Source organism: Grus americana, chromosome 2, assembly GCF_028858705.1.
Source record: "Grus americana isolate bGruAme1 chromosome 2, bGruAme1.mat, whole genome shotgun sequence".
Taxonomy (NCBI): Eukaryota; Metazoa; Chordata; class Aves; order Gruiformes; family Gruidae; genus Grus; species Grus americana.
The window spans coordinates 61,276,769-61,291,640 of record NC_072853.1 but is presented as its reverse complement, the minus strand read 5'-3'; the positions used below and the strand labels follow the sequence as shown (position 1 = coordinate 61,291,640).

The following is a 14,872-nucleotide window of genomic DNA, read 5'->3' as shown; positions in this document are numbered from 1 at the left end:
TTCTCCTTTCTTTCCCTCCCTATATATTAAGGGTCAGAAATATACAGAAAATATGTGATAATGATGAAACAATCTGTAGTTAAAAATCTTTGTTCAGGCTACCACGTGACCTCTCAGACTGTTTCATAATGATTATGTTTCTTTAGTGGCCCAACATGCTCAATATTCTGGTATCTTACGTAGGTTTGTTCATTAATTTTGACTGGATGAGTTGAAATTAATAGGATATTTTATTATTAAAATAAGGAGAAAGCTTTTTACAGGTAACTCATAGATTTGAGATTTAACAGATTTATGTGGCCCATAAAACATCTTGTCTTTGAGCCTTCCTCTTGGGAGCTGTCACATTTCACTCCTATATTTAGAAAACAGGATAATTTTAGATTTACCTCTTTGAAATTTTTACTACAGTTAATGAAGAATTGAAGGCTTTATTTCAATGAAGACCATACAGATAAGCCTTTGCTGATTAATTTTGTGTTGAACTCAGATGATAAACATGGTCCTTCAAATTACTTCTTTCCCTCTAGCCAATATTAATTTCCGTGATTAAAATACTATAGATGCAAACTTATCCACTACTCCTGTTGTTCATATAATCTTTGGATCAGCAGTTGATGTCTAGTTAATTAGAATATAGATGCAGAGCATATATTTTTCAGATTGAAAAAAAAAAACCAATTATTTTTTCAGAGGGATTTCTTCCCTGTCTCCTGTTTTTTTGGGATTTTTTTTTGTTGGGTTTTTGGGGTTTTTTTTAGTTTTGGGTGAAATCTAGAGAAAGCAGCTAATAATGTGATCTAGAAGTGAGTTATTTTAATGCCACTGCACAACGTCCATGGACAACGCAATGGTTATTGTCAAAGAGCAGTTGATGTTTTTTCTCTTAGCAAAACTATTTTAACTGAACATAACTAAGCTCTTTTTTTTTCCAGAATGCCGTAACAGTGCTATGATTCTCATCTAGCCAAGGTGTATTAATGGAGACATCTTTCTACTTCCCCTTCTTTGTTAGTGTAAATATCAACACAGAAACAAAGTATTGGGTCCTGTGCAACTGATAGGCTTTGTGGGTAGTTCTCATAATGAAAATATCTCATTTTGCTTGTTTTAGACATGATGAGTGCTTCTGTAATATTCTCAAGAATAATTCCTAATTAGTCCAAATAGTTTATGCTTGAGCAGATCTATAAGATCTCTATGGATTCTTCAAAGCTTTCTAACACTGTAGTTTGTTACCTTTTTGCAAGGCAATTTTTTGGTGAATTGCTTGTCTGTTAATGGCATTATGTTAGCAAACTTCTAGTTGTGCAGGTTCTAAATTTCTGTGCTGCCAAGAGAAATAGAACAGCAAAAATGATGATTTGGCAAACTCTCTCTCTTGTACGATGCAAGCCCCCAGACATGACAAATTAAAAGTTAATTTGCCTGTGATAAAGCTTAGGCATTAAGACTGTTAGTGTAATTTCTGGTATGTATATCCGCTTCAATGAGCTGAAACACTTGATTTTATATGGTGCTGTTTAGGCTATGCCACAGCTCAGGTCTCCCAGAAAAACATGTCGTAGTCTGGTCCTGCAGCACCGTAGCTGAGGTCTGGTAAACTGTGGTTCATTGAACCATCTGAACTATGGTCTCTGGAGATGAAAGGCTAAGGTAATACTTAACTTTAACAGAAGTTGATCTGCAAATTGTTCAAAAGCAAAATAACCTCTCCCTGTCAACTCTCTGAAACACAGCTGTAAGAAACAGAATTTTAAGGTAATTTACTTCTGTCTCAATGCGTTTGCATTCCATTGACTAACAGGTTGTTCAGCCCCTTTATGCTGTTCTAGAGTAACTTGCTGCATACTGGTAAATAATCTAAATTTATAATTTTGTACACTCCATGTATCTACACAGTCGCTATGAAACATCTTAAATGTGGATAGTGTAAGTATAGAAACAATTGAACTGTCACTGAAACTGAGAATCCCAATGAGAAAAAAATATAAAACTTAAAAATAAATTTATCATCAGTAAAATTAAAGAAAATAAAATTTCATACCCAGATCACCTGGGTGTTACTAGATCACACAGGTAACACTCTGCTTCTTTAAATTAGTATTTATATCTTTTCAGTTTCATATATTCACATGAGGGCCATATTAAAGGTTTGTTTAATTATCCATTCTTTAAGCCTTCTGAGATTCTGGAAACATCACACTGATGAATAAAAAGGGAAAATTTATAACTGTCAATCATTTGTATAATTCAATTTTTTAACAGCATGTGACTCAATTACTGGGGAGGTTAATAGAGAAAATGTAGATTGTCTTCCATGAAAAATAGATTTAGAGTACCATGGGTGGTCTATTCCACAGAAAATTAAAAGAACATCTCTGTATTTAACACTATGCATTTTTCAACAAAATTTAAGACAGTTCTGGACAGTTGCTTGTGAAAACAGACCGTGGAATTTAATTGGGATTTCAAGTCTTAATCTTCCAGCAGTGCCTCTCTGTTAATATAGTAATATAGTAAATGTCAAGTCTCTGAATCTAACTCTATGTGTTAGTGTGGGATCTTAATAATTAACAGCCTAATCCAGTCCTGGTAGTGCAAGGCCACTGGAAGTCTCTGAAATATAATTACGTATTTAGAAATAATTCAATGGGGAAAAAGCATAGTGTTTTTCAAAAGAATTTTGAAAAAAATGTTTTCAAGTCTCTTCTTTAATGTTTTCTCTCTGCAAATGTCCTAATATGTTCCCACCACCCAGAAAGTGCTTTGTGACTCATCAGTTACGACTGACTAATAAAACCCAGAAGTGGATTTTAATGCTTTATATTTGAAAATAATTGGTCAACACAGTTTAAAATTGTAACATACACATTTGAGAGAAAGATGATTGTCAATAAAAAACCCCTACTACACAAGAGAGACTGCATTGCTATAGTCAATCATGGTTTGATTCAGCTCTCTAATACTTTCGTGAATTCTGTGTTTAACTGTTAGAGGTTTAAGTTAAAGTTGTAATATTAGTTGTAGAGCTAAGTTATCTGCTGCAAACCGTTTGGTTTTATGAACAAGTTTTCCAAAAATGTTCTGATTGCCATCTTGAACTGTCTTTTGAGTAATCCAAAATAATACCCTACTGTAGACAGGTAATGAATGCATGCACCTAAAATGGTGAATTTGCTTGAAAATGACTCTGCTGTGCTGTTCCAAGCAGGCTTACAGAATGTTGAAGATGATGCCATTTTCAAACTGAAAAAAAGAAACCTCAAACCAACCGTAATTTTTTTTTCTGGAGCTTTCAACTACCGTAACCCACTGCATTTGGTTTTACTGAGCATCCATGAATATGCTATTTTAGCCCATCCATAAATATGCTGTTTTTCTCCACGCCTGGATACTCTTCAGTTGTCTGTCTTTAGGACAGAGGAGGCAAAACAAAGTTGATTATGTTTAGATGTTTATTAGTTTCAGTATCTTTCTCCTCATACTATTCTACTCAACTGTAATTTGTGAATATATACATTTCTAGTGTGAAGATACTCTATTCTGTTCTAGAAACATTTCTAATGTGATCCATTATGGAAGTGTCACATAACTCTTATATTTTCTACTAAAATACAACTTTTAGAGTTGCCTTCTAACTTTTTTTTATATACTTCAAGACAATGGAGTGTGAGCTACTTTTTACCCATTTTTCCTACAGTACTTTTAAGTGCCTTTTCTGAGAACTCAATAGAACAGCATGTAAGGACTTTAAGCCAACTTTCTTCACCAAAAAAAAGGGAAGGCCAATGTAAAGGAAGTCGACTTTTGAAATTAGTAGTAAATTAACTAATTAATGGTGGACAAAGAAGTCACCAAAAGATTCAACAATGTTCCATTTAAACCTTACTTGGCTACATTTTTGCCCTTCTGATTATAATGAATACTTTTTATTGTATCATGGCTTTTTAAAAAAGGCATTTTGCTCCAGTTGTGTTTAGATTACCTTTTAAACCCAGTGTTGTATAGTGTTTCTTAAAAAAAAAAAAGTTAGATTCTAACTTACAGTACAGTAAGTATTAAATTTTTTTTCTATTTAATAGAAGAGCTTTTTTTTACCCCCCCCCCCAAAAAAAAAAAAAAGGCTGCCTAATCTGTTTAAGTTTCTTTTTTCTTAAGTGTGGGAAGTCACAGTTAAGTTAATAATATGTCTGGTAACAAATAATGCTATTTTTCTGTTACATTCTGTTATTTTTACTTACTCTTATTACTCCAAGAATTTCTGAATACAGTTTTTAAAATGAACTTGAAAGAGTGTCAACTGAGTGTTTCAGAACGTGAAGTGTTTAACATGCCAGATAACAGCCAAACTTCTGTAAGTTTTATATTGTACTGATGAATTGTCACAACAGATACTTTTCAAAGGTCAGTACAGTAACAGAATACAGATTTAAATACAGATTTTTCATGGTATAAACAAGGATTGTATCAATAAACACGGAATCACAGAAAAGCATGATCTAATATTCAGCAGATTATGAATGACTCCAGAACAAATGAGTCTGGTTCATAACTTCATGTTTTCCCCCAAATCATAAATATGAATTGAATATGGAGAAAATCATGGAAAGAATATATTTTGGTCAGGAATATAGGCAGAATTTAAAGGATGCGTTGGATTTACTTAATTAAAAGATCTAATAAATGTCTGTTTTTCAATGTCACAAATAATTGCGAGTTTTTTACACAAAAGAGAAAGAAGGGGAGATGAGGGAGTTAGCTGGGCGTATATTCAGTATTAGAATAGACTGGTAAATTGTATATCTGCCCTGATATAACATGGAGTATTTAATATAAGGTATATATTTGTCCATAAAAAGAAAAATGGTTAAAGAAAAATACTGTCATAATGACAAGCCAGTTCTCAGATCCAGATCTCCCCTGAGGTTTTCCTAGATTGGAAGCTCTTTGATGTCATAATGAAGGCAGTGGAATTTCAGAACGAATGTGTAACCTGTTCTGCAAGAGTGATTTGTTGACCATGGTAAATGACAAATCTTAGATAGACAAGCTCTTTGAGGTGCTGCTAGGCCTGTTCTTTCTGTGCGTGAGCCTTTTATAAAGTGTTCACTATTACTTACGCACGGCTAAATGGGAATATCCCTATAATTACAGTTTTGTATGTCAAACATCAAACATTTTAAAAAAAATATCTCTGGTTATTGTGTTGGGATTAAACCATGAGCTGTGTGTTATTAGCTTGCTTGTAGTGCTTTATGTAGGTTGTAACTAAGGTGTTTGTAAATCTTGCATAATGCCCTAACACATTATTGTTCTAATCTTGTGTCCTATCTTTTATAATATTTTACTGGGTTTTTGTTTAAATTATATTGCTGTGGAGCATTATCAGTTTTAAAACTTTTTATATCCCCACCATCAGTAGCAGCCATCACACCTTTGGAATTTCTTCAAAGTGAGCAATAACATGCTTCAGGAGTATGTACGAACCTGCTCCATCACGGTCAGGTTGATGAAATATAATATGTTGCTTTGTGTCTTAACATGCCTGTGGTTTTTATGTAGTACATTGGTTAACAAATGCAAAACCTGAAATGTATTATTGCTTGGAGGAAGAAAAGCAAATACTTAGAAGGGGAATAATTCTGAATAGATTTGACATTTACTTGTTCAAAAAAAAAAAAACTGGTCAAAGTGTTTGGAAAAGAGGGGAGCATTTTTCAACCAAACAATAGTCTCTGTCTTGCTTTGCTGTCTCCTTCTTCACAATTTTTATCAAGTTTTCTTTCAGTGCTGACATATCCTATCTCCTAAAAATATTTTTCTCAACAAGTTCAAAATTAGCAGCAGGTGAAAAAAACTGGTTTTCATTGGAATATGCTCAGTTATAAGGGAGAAATTCACAGAAATTTGCTGTACTTGAGGCAGGAAAAAAAAAAAGAGGAAAAGAAAAAAAGAGGTGTTTATTTAATTAACGCTATGATTTTTCACCTAAATGGTGGAGAGGAGAAAACTTTGCCGTAAGGGCTTTAGGATTAGATCAGATATGATTTGGGAGATAGGAGTTAAAGTCACACCTACACTGTTTGGTTAGAAGTAGCTTCTCGTATATCTCTGGAAGCCGGTTCTCCTAAGTCCCAAGAAAATGTTATTGTTATTGGTGCATTGGTCATATAACAGATTGGCGTGTATCACTCGAAAAACTGCAAAGAAGGTACCAGTTACCCTTGTAGTGTTAATTGAAAAATAATAAAAATAATACTAACAGTTGGTAGTAATTACTCCGTTTAAATGTTTATTTGACATTGAGACATTAAACCAAAAAGAGCTTCAGATTCTTGTTCGTTAGGTACTTGCTACCCCTGTAGGTAACAGGAATGATTCCTGTTCGCAGTGCAATGAAGCAGTGATGCAGCCCAGGAGGTCTTTTTCATCCCTCTTGGCAATCAGTTCACACTAGTATGTGAGTATTAAAAATTGGTCTTATCAGAAAAAGGAAAACTGGTGATGATTCTAAGGTTTGAGACAGAGGTATTTACATGCCTGTGCTCTTAAGTGTTGATTTAAATTATTATAATAATCATAGATGCACAGCTACTTGAATGAGATGGCCTTTGACTCTCTTCGCAAAACATAATAAGGATAGTCAAATATAACAATGTTTTCCCAGATCAATAAAGGGAAGGAAACATGGGAGATTTGTCTTTAAGTATTACCAATAATAAATAACAAGATGAATTACCTGTACTTGTGGTTTTTTTTTTTTTTTTCCAAAGAAGCACGAAGAATTTTAACTTTTGCATCATCATGCTTTCTCTTCCAAAGGAAGATGACAGAGTTTAGAGCTGGTGCACAAGGCTGACGACAGCCACTATCCACACCCTTTGCCATTTTCCTTTTAATGATTTACTATTTGGATGATCATTAGGCAGAAAGAAAAAATGTTTCCATAAGCAGACAAGACATCCAGGCTCATATCCCTAATTGCTATTCTTTGGAAAGATGACAGCACATTTCACTGTAATTATTGCTCAGCTGGATGTGTGCTTATGAAAAAAAGAACTCATTTCAGATTATTGTATAGGATGTTAGGATGGCACTCTCTAATGCATGGTGTTCGAAACCAGCAAAGAATAGACTTGATATTCTTATTGATTTCTAAGCATAGCAAAATTATTCGCAACAGATCTCATGAAAATTCAGCTTCTTTGCACAGAAACTGTGAAACGATGTTAAAAAAAAAAAAGTTTTAAAATATAACTGAAAGGAAGATTAGACAAAGACATCACCAAAGAGAGCTGGCTTAGTTTAAAAGGCAGCAAACCAAGGTTATGGCTACTGTAACTTTAGCACGCAGAGAATCCATGCTTGTATGTAGTGAAATAGCCCAAAGCATTTTAGTATGTCCTTAAAATATAGTCCTATTTAAAAGCTGACTAGAAGAACTGGAAGGTGCTGCTTGAAATATGTGATCCCTGGGTGTGTAGGTGTCTCCATGCTTATTTTCATGATGCAATTAAGTTGTCATTCCACTTTTTTTTTAATGGGGTAATGAAGTGTTTTTCAGTGTTCTGATAGTGAAGTGCCAAGAGGAAAGGAGTGAGATGGATTTTCTTTCTGTCTATCAGCTGAAATTTGGAAGGTTTGTGCACTTAGGAATGTATTAAAACAACTATAAAAGTAACTGAAAGCAGAATCTTACTCTGGATTTTCTACTGAAAATAATTCAATACATGAAAAATTCAGCATCATGAATTTTTTCTCAGATATGTTAGGTGAAGAAGTTGCCTATGTATATTAGTGAAAAGTACTTAGCCAATCATATCTGAATTACTGGTCAACTTGGCATAAAAGGATGCATATTCAGTTTTATGTTATTTTTTTCTATAATGTGTGAGGGAATTTCATTAAGAGTTGTGAAAACAAGTTGTCCGTGCCAATTTTCGGGGGGGGGGGGGGGAAGCACAGCTAGATGAAACTAGCATCTTACACTCTTGTCTTAACTTGGATCATTAACTTAAAATTCAGTCCCGTGGGTGTAATGGCATTATATACTGCATACTGCTATAAAACCCAAACAACCAAACAATCTAAATCTTCTTTTGAACTCTCTAATATTTTTTGATAGTATAAATTGATGCCAAAACAAGAATAACTACCAAATGTTTTGCCAAAATGTTTTGCCAAAATGTTAGTACTGTGTGTACTACAGCTTTTCTATATCAAATGCTTACTGAATAAAAGCTGTATATTGAATCAAAGTTAAGCTAATGTAGTTCCTTCTGTTATGATATGTGTTCATTTTTAAGATGGTAGCACCTATATAGCTTTTATAGAATATGTTAATGGGTGTTTTGCTTAGTAAAGCTTAATAAATATAAATAAATATAAATCAGATACTATTGTAGAAAAAAAATAAAATACTATGAAATGGTCTTGTTAAAAATCTGATCGTGGCCACTACATATTAAGGTGCTAAATGACACATCAAGAATTATTGAGCCAAAAGGCAGAGATCTCAAAACAAGCCAAGAATGTTTATTGAAGTAAAGAAAGCCTACTGACTCAGGAACTTCTAGTAAAGGGTAACAAGGGCCTTCAAAGAAAGGTGTTGGCATTTATACCTGTGTTTGCACAGCTGTGTTAGTAAAAGAGTTGGAAGTATTTGCTGCATCATTCTAAGATTATATTTGCACACGATGCTTGTACAGGAGCTGGAAATATATACTGCTTCCTATTGAGAGACATCAGCTGTCTTCATGCTAGTCCTGGCTTACGTTTTGACCTCCTTTCATACATTGCCATTAGTATTTGAGTTGAGCTGCCTGTCCCTTATGACACAGCAATGAACTAGAGGTAAAAATCTGTTGAAGGAACAGAGTATGAATTGGATGAGCAAGCAGAAGTGGAATGGAGCCTATTACACATCTAAAACCGGTCCGTGAAGATCCTTCCAACATGGGGGAACAGTAGCTATCACTTCAGCTTGCACTACTGCCTGCCTCCATCTACAGCAGCGCTTCCAGCTCCCTGTACCTCTTTAACACCTTTCATTCTGTGTCTTGTGCTGTATTTATACTGCTGAAAACAGAGCTCGATGTTTCACAAAAATAAATTGTTAAGCCCCTACTATTGGGAAGGTTCTGAAAGCTGAGGCAAATACCATTAGAGCAATGTCATTGCCTGACATTCCAGCAAATGTGTTAGTTTGCCTGCCCAATCCTGCTGTCTAATCATTCCTGAATGAGCGGAGAAATCACCAGCTGTCAGTTTTGATAATCTAAAAAAAAAAAAAAACAAATTAAAATTTTGCAAATGAGTTGCAATGTATTTGCTTTTTTCCCCCTTCAAAAATCTTTGTGGTACTGGAGCCTGCAAGTGAGTTGCTTAAGCTATTTCTCATTGAAGAAAGAGTGTGTCTGTATATATATTAAAAAAGAATAAAAATTGAGGTGTGCATCTCTGATACATGGGGTCTTCCTTACTCTTTGTACACAGTACTATCTTCTATAAATACCATGTCATTTATATGTGTAAGATATCCACTATAGAGATGTGAAACAGCCAAGAATTTTAAGAATCCGTCCTTGTTGATTTTAACTTATGATTCTTCTACTTTCAACTGCTTAAACCAAAACCAGAACCACATATTTTTTAACTTCAAAATAAGCAACGCATGGGAAATTTTAGAAATCTTAAAAAAAAGTTACATTGGGCAGACATTGAAATTAGTTTGTCAGAATCAAAATATTTCCTCATCTGTGTTTTTTAACATTAGATAGTTCCCAGGTAAAAGCAAGAGCTCTTTTCATTTAAGTATCAGTATTCAAGAATCTTAGATTTTTGCTGGGATGGAGATCTATATTTTAGACCTGTACCTCAAGATGCTGAGCTCCAGTCTTATATAAGGAAATTTTAAATAGGCATCTAAAAAAAGCATTAGAGGAGAAAATGGATTTTTTAAAACAACAAGCAAGCTTTATTAAATGTTGAAGCTTTAAATTAAGGAACAGAATAGGAGCCAACTTGCATTCTTCCAGAGACCCTCCTGTGATCCAACCCAGTAAATGTCCCTCCTTGTTTCATTCTTTCAACTCACACTGGATAGACTGAATCTTTTCCAATTAGCATTGCCTGTCCAGATAAAAGATCCATGATATCTACTCCATTGCTTAGGCAGTTAGGCTGGTAGGTTATAATCACAGGCCTGGTGATTTATAGGTTTCTCTGTGTGGGAAAGTTACTGCTCAGTGAGCTGAGGTTTGAATTTACAGTACTGCTAGCTTATTCCACTTCCGTTTTTAAATACAGTTGTGAACAAGCTCATTTGAAAGGGAATTTGAAGTACTCAGAGTAGGTTACCTGGCAAATTACTCAGCTATAAATTCTAGATACAGTTTGTGCAAAGGGGTTGGTTGGGGCTTTTTTTGGTAGACGAATAATTTTTTTTTTTTTTTATTGAAACATAGTAATTGCAATTTTGCAATGTTTATAGTTGTATTCTATTAAGTTAACCCGGTCACCATTGCTGCTGTTATTAAGGTACATGAAAAAAGAGCCAATTAAAAAAAAAAATACTATGGAAGTGCTATAGAGCAAAGGTAAAGTACAGAGGTAAGGCCTACAGTATGACTCAGGTTAGCATTTTACCTGAGTTCTGTTCTAAATGTGACGACAATATGCCTTAAGCACAAATGATGTTGTTGCTTGCTCTTATGAGGTACACATCCTATAATTGTTTGACCTTTCTGCATTCTGCATATACTGCAGCCTTATAGGTGTGTGCCTTTCTCATTGGCACTGTGGATATTTGGAAAAAACATCCTATTAAATGGAGAAAAAAAGTGGCTTACACAGTTAATGTAAGCCCAGTAAAAGGCTAAGAGACAGGAGAAGCAAGTAGCTTCGTCAGAGTGCAAAGCAAGTCCTGTGGACTCCAAAGCTTGGATGGGAGCTGCCTCGAAGGATTTTTTGGTTTCTTTGTATGAAGACTGGTGGTTTTGTTGTGTCAGAAACCACCTATAATTATTTAATGCTACTAATTTCCTCCAGCTTCTAGAAAGTCAAAGCTGCCATGTACTTCTTAAAACACACAGGCTTCTTGTTTAAGATTTCATTTGAAGCATTTCTTTGTCCTAATTCAACTGTAAACAGGCTGTTGTAATACTTGCTTACACTCAACAGAGTAGCTGCCGATGCTTTCAGGTTCTTTAATGAAAGGCACCCTCATTGCAAATTGATTTATGAATTTTAAGAAACTTCTGGGTGTGTTCTGTGACAGAGTTCATGTTAGTTTGCCAGCCTATTGCCCTTGTAATATGAAGCTTCTAAATGTTGGATGTGGCTTCCTAACAAATATGTGCTTATTTTAGAGCTAACCTATGGCATCCAATTTTTTTTCTTCTTATCCCCTTTTCTCTTTAGACATCAATATTCTTGAACTCTTGGAATCAGGCAGTGATGCCAGTTAATGCCTTCAAATATCCTGTCTTGACAGGTAAATTTTTACTCCACCATTCATTGCTATTTCTACAAAATTATAAGTTCATTAATAAGGTGAACTCCAGGTCCAATGGTCAAAGGAATAAAATTATACAACCAAGTGCAAAAAAGTGAACTTTAGGGCTGCCTATTGACACATGCTTAAGTTGAGTAGCTAAAATGTTTTTTTAAGCACTGTAGTTACCCCAGCTTTCCACTAGATGACACTTTCATCAAAACACTTTAATCACAATTCACATATTTTCTGATTCTTTCCTTTATCCCCTGTTGAGCTGTCTTTTTGTGTTCCTTTTTCTTGAAAGGATTCCTTGGATGCTTGATTACTGCGACTTCTCTATTGTTCCCGAATATATTAGTGATGCTGTGGAGCTGCATCAGTGCCATTCACAGGTGTTCTTTCTGTGATTGTGATGCCCTGTTCTTCAATCCTCGCCCTTTCCTACTAGCATAATGGGCAATTGAAAGCTATGAAGATTTCAGAGCCTTAGGAGGCACACCACTTGACTTTGTCAATGCTCATCATATGTCAGTCTATTGTAATGAAAGTAATATTTAAAAAAAAAAAAAAAAAAACAACAAAAAACCCCCAGACCTGTTATAAAAGGTAAATGTAGTCTGTACTACTGTAAGTACCAATTACTCCAGAAATTAAAAAATCCTCTCTAAACTATTATTGCATAGATACTTGTGTGGTAAGGGCCAAAGTCAAGGTCTTTAAAGAAGCTTAATAACCCAAATGGCTTAAATTCTGGAAGTGCCTAAATCTTCATAAATGTGCTATCCTGCAGAATTTTCAGGCCTGCATCAGGCATATCAGCTTCTTTGTATATTTCAGGGACCTTTGGATGTGTGAGTAAGATACCGTAGTAATGTGGAGAAGACAGCTTGAGTGAATGATGAGTGAAGTGTTAGGGGAAAAGATAGAGGCGGAGGGGAAAGCACCCCCAGCTGGGACAAGGGCCTATCGGCCTTAGCTTGGCGCACCTCGCTGTCAGGCAGGGAGGGGAACAGTTTCCATCCAGGTGGAGACTCCTTGGGCAGAGGGCAGCAACCTGCCTTGGAGGTCAGCAATCAGGATGCATCGGTTGTTTAGACAGGCCATAAGCTGGGAGGCAAAACCGTATCTCCATTTCCTGTTTGTGCTCAGTCTCCCACACCCCTTTCTTTAGGGTAGTGACCCTGTTGCATGGACAACCTGAGTCCGACTCATCTGATACAGGGCTTGGAAGGCAAGAGGAGTAAGAATAGACTGAGTGCACCTCGAGAGCTAGTCTGAGTTTCTACCTTGTTAAAGATTCTTACTTTAGGCACTTGGGACTTGGGCTTGAGTGAGAGGACCAACCAGTCTGATAGCTGTGAGCTGGCAACAGCAATTGGATGGCTTTGCAAACCTTGGGTATCTGTACAGTGATCCTGCAGAGACAGATAGGCACCAAAGAAGCTTCAAGGATCTAAGCAAACATACTTACTGAAGTCAGTGACTCACATCCATACAGAAAGTGTTCTGCTCCTGATTCAGGCCTTTATTATTTTAAACTCTTAATTAAGTCTCTTTGAACACACAGGTGCAGCCACTTACTGATGCTTATTTGTTTTCTTTTATTTGTCATAGGCTTTCATTTACCAAAATATTTCAGGTAGGTGATTGAACTAGAGGTATTTGAGGGGATTTTAATCTGTTCTTGGAAACTGTGACCAACTTTGATACTTTTCTGTTCTGTTCTGTTCTCTGGACACTAGTATGGGCATACTTTTGCAGGCAGGTCTCTGATGGGTGACTAGACCACTTCTATTCCCATTTTACAGGTTGACTTAAAGTTGATTTTGTGTTTGTGGCAGCTAAATTATTTCTTATCGGATAGTATTGGTTTTAATTTTTCATTTTTCAGTGAGTTGAAGTTTAATAGTCAAATGACATATTAGGAAAAAGAAAGTTTTCAGCTATATGAGAAATGAATCAAATATTTAGTATTCACATATTTTTTCATGTCTGCCTATTGACTAGCCAAATATTTACAAATTTCAAATATGAACACATTGAATATTATGTTCACTTTCATATGCATCAGTCGTACAACTATTTTAACCACTCTCTTCCAAACCCACTGTTGATGTGATGATTCTTTGCTTTGCTTTAATTTCTGTGATTTCATAATACCTGAGTTAAGTTATGCTTACTAAGTTATTTCACTGTTAGTTAAGCTGTTTCATTTTATGATTTCTTAAAGCACTGTCTAGAATCCAGGAAGTTATGCAAATCACTGAACTTCAGTCATTGTGTTCTTTCTATATCAATGAATGATTTTTTGGTTTGGGTTTTGGTTTTGGATTTGTTTGGGTTTTTTTTTAGTTTTAGGGGTTTTTTTAATACAAAGTACAATAACTTGGAGGGATTCAAAAGATATCTTATGGAGTAAAGCTTGGCATAGAGGCATAAGAAGGATAGGAGGCAACTGTAGCAAATGTTCACTCCGGCACAGGAAATTTCAATCCATCATCTCTCCTATTTGCAGGCTGATGTCCTCCTCATCATTGACTGTGCAGAGAGAACACTGTTGTAGCTGTTTTGTTTTATTTTATTAAATATGCCTAGCACCTATATGAAATAATACATTTTTGTGTCAAAATATCTAAATGTTTTCTGTTCACAGAAATTATTGGAAAAATCTCAAATGGTTTTCATAATTTTAGGGGAAGGGAGGTAGAGTAAGCTAAGAAGCTGCAAAACTGGTTGTGTGCTAGAACTTAAATACAAAGTACAAATAAATTCTGTAATTTTTAGATTAAATTTTACTGTCAACTTCAAAAATATTTAATGCATCTCTTGTGTTTATTTTACAATTTAGCTGGGAAAGTCTGTAACTGTTCATTTTACTCAGACCTCCACTTGGAGGGAGTGCTATGCAGACTTTCTGAAAGCTGGGGTTTCTGCATATAATAAAAATATCCACTGATGATCATATTCAGAGAATCTAAATTCAGCATAAGTCTAGGATTCTTTATTGTTTTCATAAGTCTAGGATTCTTTATTGTTTTCCCATAGGTGATTGAAGATGTCTAGCCAAAAGGGAACAGTACGTGCTGGGATTTATGGGAACTTTAAATGGCTAAAAATAATGGCTCACACTGAAATGTGTTTAGATTCATCCTGGCCTTAAAATATTTTTGAGACATGGCAAGTTGTGGGACGTTGAGAGTACTATGCTATAGGTGAGGTACCAAGATCTCTCCCTCCCTTCAGCCGCAGGACTCTCCTTAATAATGCTGGAAGTTAACATGAATCATTTATGAGCATCAGTAGACACATGGGTGGGGCTTCTTTGTAAACTGGTATTTTGTTGATGCAATATGTGTGACAGCCTTTTAGTTC

The 14,872-nt window shown here is 35.2% G+C and overlaps 1 long non-coding RNA gene across 1 annotated transcript; it reads left to right on the top strand.

Annotated features, from left to right (window-relative positions):
• The first annotated feature begins 1,686 nt into the window (after positions 1-1,686).
• Positions 1,687-14,868, top strand: LOC129203229 (uncharacterized). The gene is made up of 5 exons (XR_008575952.1): positions 1,687-1,761; positions 11,425-11,497; positions 11,805-11,892; positions 13,115-13,139; positions 14,016-14,868. It is a non-coding gene; the product is annotated as an uncharacterized LOC129203229 (long non-coding RNA).
• The last annotated feature ends 4 nt before the right edge of the window (positions 14,869-14,872 follow it).